The sequence below is a fragment of the Armigeres subalbatus genome, chromosome 2, assembly GCF_024139115.2.
Source record: "Armigeres subalbatus isolate Guangzhou_Male chromosome 2, GZ_Asu_2, whole genome shotgun sequence".
In the NCBI taxonomy this organism is placed as follows: Eukaryota; Metazoa; Arthropoda; class Insecta; order Diptera; family Culicidae; genus Armigeres; species Armigeres subalbatus.
This window is the reverse complement of record NC_085140.1, coordinates 419,523,641-419,531,846: the sequence shown is the minus strand read 5'-3', so window position 1 is coordinate 419,531,846 and position 8,206 is coordinate 419,523,641. Positions and strand designations below refer to the sequence as shown.

Sequence of the window (8,206 nt, the reverse complement as noted above, 5' to 3'; positions counted from 1 at the left end):
AGAAGTTACGTATTGTACGTACAACTTTGTATCTACAACCATGCATTCAATTTGTAAAGAGTTAGACTCAGTGGCTAACAACGAACGATGCCGACAATGTTTTTGTGATGATCTTTCCGTTACGACAAACCACTACTAGTGCTTGGTGCGTAACATCCATCCAACAAATACAACGACAATGGAAAACAAAGAGAAAAAGAGACGATTAAGAAAAACGAGAGCACAGCGAAGAGAAGAGATTCTCTCACTCTATGTTGCTCTCGAAAATCATTACAAATGCATTCTGAGAGAATCGTAAATGTGTTCGTGTCACTGTGATCATCAGCCAAATGAGAGAATGACAGAGGCGGATAACATGCGTAGAGAGAAGTTTTGCAAGATGCAATTTTCATCAATGGTGTTGGTGCAATGCTAGTGAATGGTGCATTTTTGCATTGTTTGGATGTTGAAGTGAAAAAGTTGAAAATAAAAGCGGTCACAGCGGGAGAAGTGAGTGAACCGGTTCGATGCACCGCTTTCTTTTGAAGGTGTTTGTGTTGCGTGTGGAGACGGAATGCCAAAAAATCTAATGAATGAAACATTGAGTTCTCGCGTGAGCCAAAACAGAATTACTCAGTAGGATGATGTTCATCACTGCTCGATCTGGATGAATTTAGGAAGCATTAAAGCACGAGGGACGTAACGGTGTTGATATATAAATATGAATGAATAGAAACCGGTTTTATGAGGAGTAAAAATGTACTAAAATTCTCTTTACATATAGGTAGATGCTGTCGACGATCGTTTGTATGCATATACAATGAATTCTTGTCGACAATTTAATGAAACTCATTCGAAATGTAAACAAACGTACACAATGAAGTATACAAAACACATCAAAATCACGTTTCATAAAAATGAAAAGCGGCTTTGTTTCGGTTTTTATTTCTGTTGTACTACACACAGTCGACTCGGCGGAGGCCTGCTATTGTATATAACCAAACACCCTCGTGTTGCCGCTATTCTACTGGCACGCGTTAAAACTCGCGACTCGATATAATGTGTTCGTGCACTTCACGATATACATACTTACATATGTACGACATCTGAGAACATACGTCGAACGATATTTGATCATCAAACGGCTCCAAGGCTAGCGCTCGACGTGGTCGGTCGATATTTAAAGTGCTCTGCACGAGACGGCTGCGAATTTCCGACGACCTTGAACTTGATTCGCCTATGTTCAGGCCAGACACATTCATATCGACACAACTAAATATTCTCGGTTGGTTAAATATTAATTGAGACTCGACGTCACTGGGAGTATGGTGTATGATTCTCCCATTCTCTTATCGGATGAAAAGGAAAGGAACTAATAAGATATGAACTTAGTCAATGACCTGATTACGAATAATTTCGCTACACTTTGTTCCAATGTTGAATATTTATCTAGTCAGCGTGATATCGGTGACAATGTTCTATAATGAATGAGAAATATTTAATGGTCAGACAGGAAGATACTTGAGTGCTTTTGAACCCTGCCATATATAAATAAATAGTTCTGAAGTGTCAACAATCTCTTCACAGCAAAATTACAGCTACATACTAAATTAATGATTTCGTGTGTGTTACTACGTAAGTTCAAAGAACATGAAGCGTGGAGATATATCAGCTTCCACACTGATATTCTTCTCTTCATACGGGAGCTTGGCAGAAGAAGGTCAGGATATGTGCATCACAAATATTGTCCTCCGCTGCTTCTCAAATCGACCTATAAAACATCTTCATGCCTGTATCCTAACGGAACTATCAATTTATCTTCGCTAATGCTATCATGAACATGTACGTCCAAGTTTGAAGATGATATTAGCATTTCATACTACAGTGCTATAATAAAACTAATTAATCTTGGTGATTCCCTTTATAAGTGGTCTAGGTATGACTCGCACGGAATTTTTTTTAACCAGTTCGAACTTAACGTACCTAGGTTCTAATTTTACGACAATAATGTTAAGACTGTTAATATTTAGCTTCCAGACTAATGAAGTCTGAGGTTTGCTGTGAAGCCAGGAATGGATGAAACGGTTGGAATGCTGGCTAACCCATTTCCGGATTTAGGTCGAGGTCATTCAGTTTTATTAGTTTAGCGGGAAGTGCTTATCAGCAACGGTGTTATAGATTCACATTGCGATTTAGGTATACTTATAAAGGTAAGATGCATGAAACATGTCCTAATAAATTAATCTTTATGTTTACAGTAGCTGTTATAAAAATTCTGATAAATCCGCCTAGTGTTAATTTCTAGTTACTGCTAACTTATAATAAGTTCCAGTTAACCTATAATACCAGTAAAAATAAGCACTGATAGGTAAAATATGTCAATTATTCGCATTTGTGATTTTCCCCTCAATGTTTTGAAATTATTTTGGACATAACTTCGAATGCACCGCCAGTGGTTGTTTGTATAGGAAACAATGGAATCGGATTCCCCGACCCGACAGTGGGCTTCGTTAGCGACGCCAATTGTATAGATGCATGTGTGTGGGTTCGATTCACGCCCCGGTAAGGAGACAACTTTCTGTGATCCGAAAAATCCCCCCTCCCCTCCATTGGGTGTTATATAAATGTCCTGTCCGTTGTCTAATGCTGGACGTTGAGTGTTCAGTCTTTACGACCTCTGGTCGGTGATTCTGGAAGACGGTGATTCTATTTTTTTACACTTGTGGACGCAAACTTTCTCAGAAGCGATGCTCCTGGTCCGAACGATGGCTTGTATTTTCCAAATCTATTCGGACCGAAGGCGAAAAGAGAAAGTCACTATGAGAAGCTACGCAACGAAATGTGATTGCATCGGTTCAATTACCAGCAGCAGCAGAGCGATGCATGCTGAAGGTGGCGCTATCGGAGAGTTTTATCGATGAACTAAAGAAGCGTCGGGGAACAACGATCATTCAACAATCCAGTGGACGGCACTCGTGAAAAAGTCCCTGTACAAGTGTTCTACCGTTCGACTTTCCTAGTTAATATTCTTCCGGATGACCGCGCTTAGATCCAATTATCCGTAATGTGGCGCATCAGCGTATTGTGCAAGATGCGCCATTGTTGTCCCACATATGACTAAACTCGAGAATGGCCCTGCTGCCAGTACAACGAATCACGCCGAATCTATGTGCGTTCTTGATCGGCGTCGATAATACGAGACCGCTCGAGTCACCGTAGATCGCAGAACAGAGAAGAAGTGATCGCGCTGTTGACTCTCCTGGTGGCACACGCTGGCCATTTGTAGGTAACCCACGACCTGGGGTAGTTTAATTTGCTTTAACTCCTCAGTCTATGAAATCAATCAGCTTGCAGCATTGTTTGTTTTTTTCAAACGTATATCAACTACCACCAATTTTATGTTTTAAACGTTCCATCAACAACAACGGCTAATGAAAATTTCAAAATAACATATACCTATTGGAATTTATTTAAAACTTCATGGAAAAATGTTCCAGAATTTTTGAAAAAATGAAAATTCTAGTGGACATACACCTGTGTTCAGAATATAGCAGCGAAGCCGTTTTCATACAAAATGGTTAACTTTGACAAGCTGTAACTTGTACCTGATGACCGATTGAGCTGAAATTTTGGCAGTGAACTACAAATATGGTAAATTGTTCAAAAAATAACAGTTTTATTTTTGATATATTGGCCAATTCAAATGTCATATTCCACAATTTGTATTTTAAATTATAAACTTAGTGTCTCGCAGCACCTGAATTCAAATTGATAACATTCCAATTAATTGTTTCTTGATGTTTCCAACAAAAAAACTGCTATTATTTTGAACAATTTGACCTAGTATAGTTTTGAACGCGTCATTCGAAAAAAACTGAGTATGTGTAATTAACATATTTAGTTCACATGCCAAAATTTCAACTCAATCGGTCACTCTGAAAGTTACAGCTTGTCAAATTGACCATTTTGTATGAAAAACGGCTTCCGCTATTATTCTGAACACAGGTGTATATGCACAACAAAATTTGAGAACAGAATTTGAGTATTTTCCTATACTGCCCACAATCGCATATTTGTCCCATATGATTAGAAAAGTCAATAAAGATGGGACTGGTAAGCGACCATAGGTAGAGCACGGTGCCCCCGGAGCAGAGAAACGACTGGTATGACGGCGAATGTGAGCAATTAGTGGAAGAGAAGAATGCAGCACGAGAAGTGTGACAGCATGGGCGACGAGGTCGATCAAGACGAACAGACAATACTGATTTTCCGGAGAAAAAGCGCACAGAAGATCGAGACCGTGAAGACGGAGCAACTGTACCGCGCTAATAACGCACGAAGTTCTATGAAGTTAACCGTTCACGTAAGGCGCCGGCCACACCTGATATGTGTAAGGACATAAAGGAACCTTCTTACGAAGAGCGTGAGGTGATCCAAAGGTGGCGGCAGCACTAGAAGAACACCTGAATGGCGATGTGGCAGACGAAGATGGCGGTATGGTATGACCTGGAGACGCGCGCAGACATAACTTCACCCGATCTCCAGGAAATCCAGGAGGAGATGACCGGCTAGAAACAACAAAGCCCCTGGGTTGACCAACTACTAGGAGAGCTTTTAAACACGGTGTGAGGCACTGGCTAGAGGCTGCACTGGGTGATTACCAAGTTTGGGAGGAGAGGTTTGCCGAGTGGATGGAAGGTGTCTGTGTCCCATCTACAAAAGGGCGATAAGCTGGATTGTAGCAACTACCGCGCAATCACATTGAACGCCGCCTACAAGTACTCTCTCCAAATTTTATGGCGTCGACTACACCAATTGCAAGGAGCGTGGGGCAGCTGCAGGCGGGTTTATGAACGCCTACCACAGACCAGGTGTTCGCCATCGTCAAATATTGCAGAAATGCCGCGAATACAACGTGCCCACACATCATCTATTTATCGACTTAAGCCGCATAGATACAATCGATCGGGACCAGCTATGGCAGCTAATGCACGAAAACGGATTTCCGGATAACCGATGGTTGATCAAGCGACGATGGATCGGGTGATGCGTAGTTCGAGTTTCAGGGCATTCTCGAGTCCCTTCGAAACCCGAGAGGGTTACGGCAAGGATGGTCTTTCGTGTCTGCTATTCAACATCGCTTTGGAGGGGAATAGAAGAGCAGGGATTAAGAGTGGTAGCATTTTCAAAGTCCGTCCAGTATTTGGCTTCGCCACATAGATATATGGCACGTAACTTTGAGAAGATGGAGGAACCTTACATCATACTGAAAAGGAAGCAACGGATTGACATAACAACACGTCGAAGACAAGTACATGATAGGAAGAGGTCAAGAGAGCATCAGAGCACCCACCCGAGTTTGCATCGGTGGTGACGAAATCGAGGTGGTGAAGAATTGTGACTGGGCTCACTGGTGACCGCGAAAGATACCAGAGAGTCGAGACGCATAGTGGCTGGAAATCACTACTTTGACTCCGCAAGACGCTCCGATCGAATAGAGTTCGCCGCCGTACCAAACTGACATCTACAAAACGCTTATAGACCGGTAGTTCTCACGGACACGAGACCTGGCGATGCTCGTGGAGGACAACGCGCACCGGGAGTTTTGAAAGGAAAGTGTGCGTACCATCTATGGTGGGGTGCAGATGGCGGACGGTACGTGGAGGAGGCGAATGAACCACGAGTTGCATCAGCTGTTGGGAGAACCATCCATCCACACCGCAAAATCGGAAGACTGGGTGGGCGGGCACGTAGCCAGAATGTCGGACAGTAACCGGTGAAAATGGTTCTCGACAACGATCCGACGGGAACAAGAAGGCGAGGTGCCAGCGGGCAAGGTGGATCGATCAGGTGGAGTACTCGGACCCTCCGAGACTGCGTGGTTTGAAGTGCAGCCTGACCGAGCGAATGGAGAAGTCTTTATCACACAGGCCACTCGGCCTAGTCTGATATAAATAAAAAAATAATGGTTTTCTCGTATACAAAGTATACATAAAGGCTATAGGATCACTCCAAAACCGAACTTTGATAGAAGGCTCGAGACCCATATGTTATATACCAATCGACTAGTTCGAGAATTGAGGTGATGTCTGTATGTGTGTATGTATGTGTGTGTGTGTGTACAAAATGTGAGAACACACTTTGGTATTAGCATTTTCGATTTGCTCTGCAACACATTGCAGTCGACGGATTGCGGTCTAGTTGTTTCTATTGAAATTGGCCCTGATCTCATTGCGTTCCAAAGTTATTGAAAAATATTGTTTTTCTGCCAGGTCCCCCTTGGGAAAAAAAATTTCAAAACGAAAAAAATTTTTATAAAGATTGCAGCAATGCATTCAAATGACCGCAAATGCATGAATTGATGGAAAAAGTGATCTATCCCCCTAAAGTGCCATTTCGACCTCTCTTATGTGTTTTTTTTTATATTATGATGTGCGAGAAAGGCACCACCAACGCTAGGTGGATTGATCTGGGTTTTTCAAATCTAATTTCGCAAAATATCTTCCTCTTTGGAGTGCAGCAAAAATATATTCTATAACCGGATACGGGTGGCGGTCATCCAATAGAAACGGATTCTCCAGTCTGTTTAGTTCTGCTTCAACTTTTTCTTTAAACGCCAACGAAATTTTTCTTGGTTTACAAAATATTGGAACAGCGTCCTTCTCCAAATGGATCTTGCTGTGCTTAAATCGGCCTAACTGACCTTCAAATACCGATGCATGTTTTTTATTAACATAGGATTCAATAATTTCTTACAATCGTTTTCGTCTGTTGATAAGAAGTGAAAATCGATTTTCAGGCTCCAATTCCTCATTGTTTGACCTCCGAATAAGGGTTATGGGATCCTTCAAAAACAAATACTTCTTCTAAGGATTCATGTTCTTTGTACTTCATAACTGCTTTAAAAACGTCCCAAAAACACGGAAACCAGAATCAATGTAAACACAGAAATTCTTCAGTAGATCGATCATATATTCGCTTGGAAATAGCGTTCACATGACTTCCGGTATCGACTTTAAAATTGACCGGGATTTTATTCACAAAACTTGCATTTCCACCGGCGGAGGAGTATCGAGTTTGTTGATTCGCAAATGATTCACTTTCGAGCCACGCTTCTCTCTTGTTTGCTTCTTATCTTTCGATGGACCAACTTTCGCCAAATTGTCCTTGTTGTCACAATTGCGACAGATATAACTTTTGTATAGGAAAATCTTCGCTCTCTCCCGGAAAACAACCAGTGTCGGAGTAAACCGCTGCTTCAACAAAATTTACGTTAAACGTTAAAACGTTAAATTCTTAACAATTTGATAAGCTTCCATGGACACAGCCGTCAGTAAAACGGCAGATTTCCTCTTGTCATCCTTATCATCGATTTGGTAGACAACGAAAAATCTCTTCAAACGCTCTTTATTATATCGGCCAGGAACTTCCAACATTAAATTCCGGTGGCTTGACAAGATTTATTCTGGATTTGGTTGCTCTCGTTGCCAAATGTAAAGCATGGTGGGAATGAATGAAGGCTTCGACTATACAACTATTTTTTTGCAATTTCTGATCATAATACCTGGTTTCAGTTCTTCTTTGAGTGATAAAACGGCCTACTTTCCATACCAACGAAAAGGGTGCTTTAATGACCATAATGCAACTGTAATGAGTTGCATAAAATCCATTATAGCCCTCATTTGGGTCCCTCCAAGACGAGTGGATTCTTTTTCGCAAATTTCATATCAATTTGTCCATTTCAAAACATGTGCTGTGCATATGCACAGCCAAGATATTTAACAAACAATTCATGGGCTAGACACATACACACTAGGGTAGCTCAAATTAGTATGGAAAAAAACTTTTTTCAATTTTTTATCGATAGGCCACCTTCTTATTCGATTCTATTTGATACTCTTTGCCTAATAAACTCTAATCTTCTCGCGGTTTTCAGCACAACATTCTGTATCTATTCTACAAGAACTGAATGAATATCATAGTTCTTTATTGTAAATTGTGCCGACCTGCTACAAATCACTGGTTTTCGATGTTTCTGCATACATTTTTCCATATAAACTTCCAACGAGTTTAGCACCGCCAAACCGTTGACCGATTCGGCTAAAATTTTGTCCAGAGCATCAGGGCATCAAATAGAGGGCGGCAAGATGCGCGGCTACAAAGCAAGACCGTGGTGAGGGTAACTGGGCTCGATTTCCGGTGCCGGTCTAAACAATTTTTGGATTGG

General features: G+C 41.5%; 1 pseudogene; it reads left to right on the top strand.

Annotated features, from left to right (window-relative positions):
• LOC134210310 (uncharacterized) overlaps positions 1 to 7,948 on the top strand; it is a 204,800-nt pseudogene extending 196,852 nt beyond the window's left edge.
• The last annotated feature ends 258 nt before the right edge of the window (positions 7,949 to 8,206 follow it).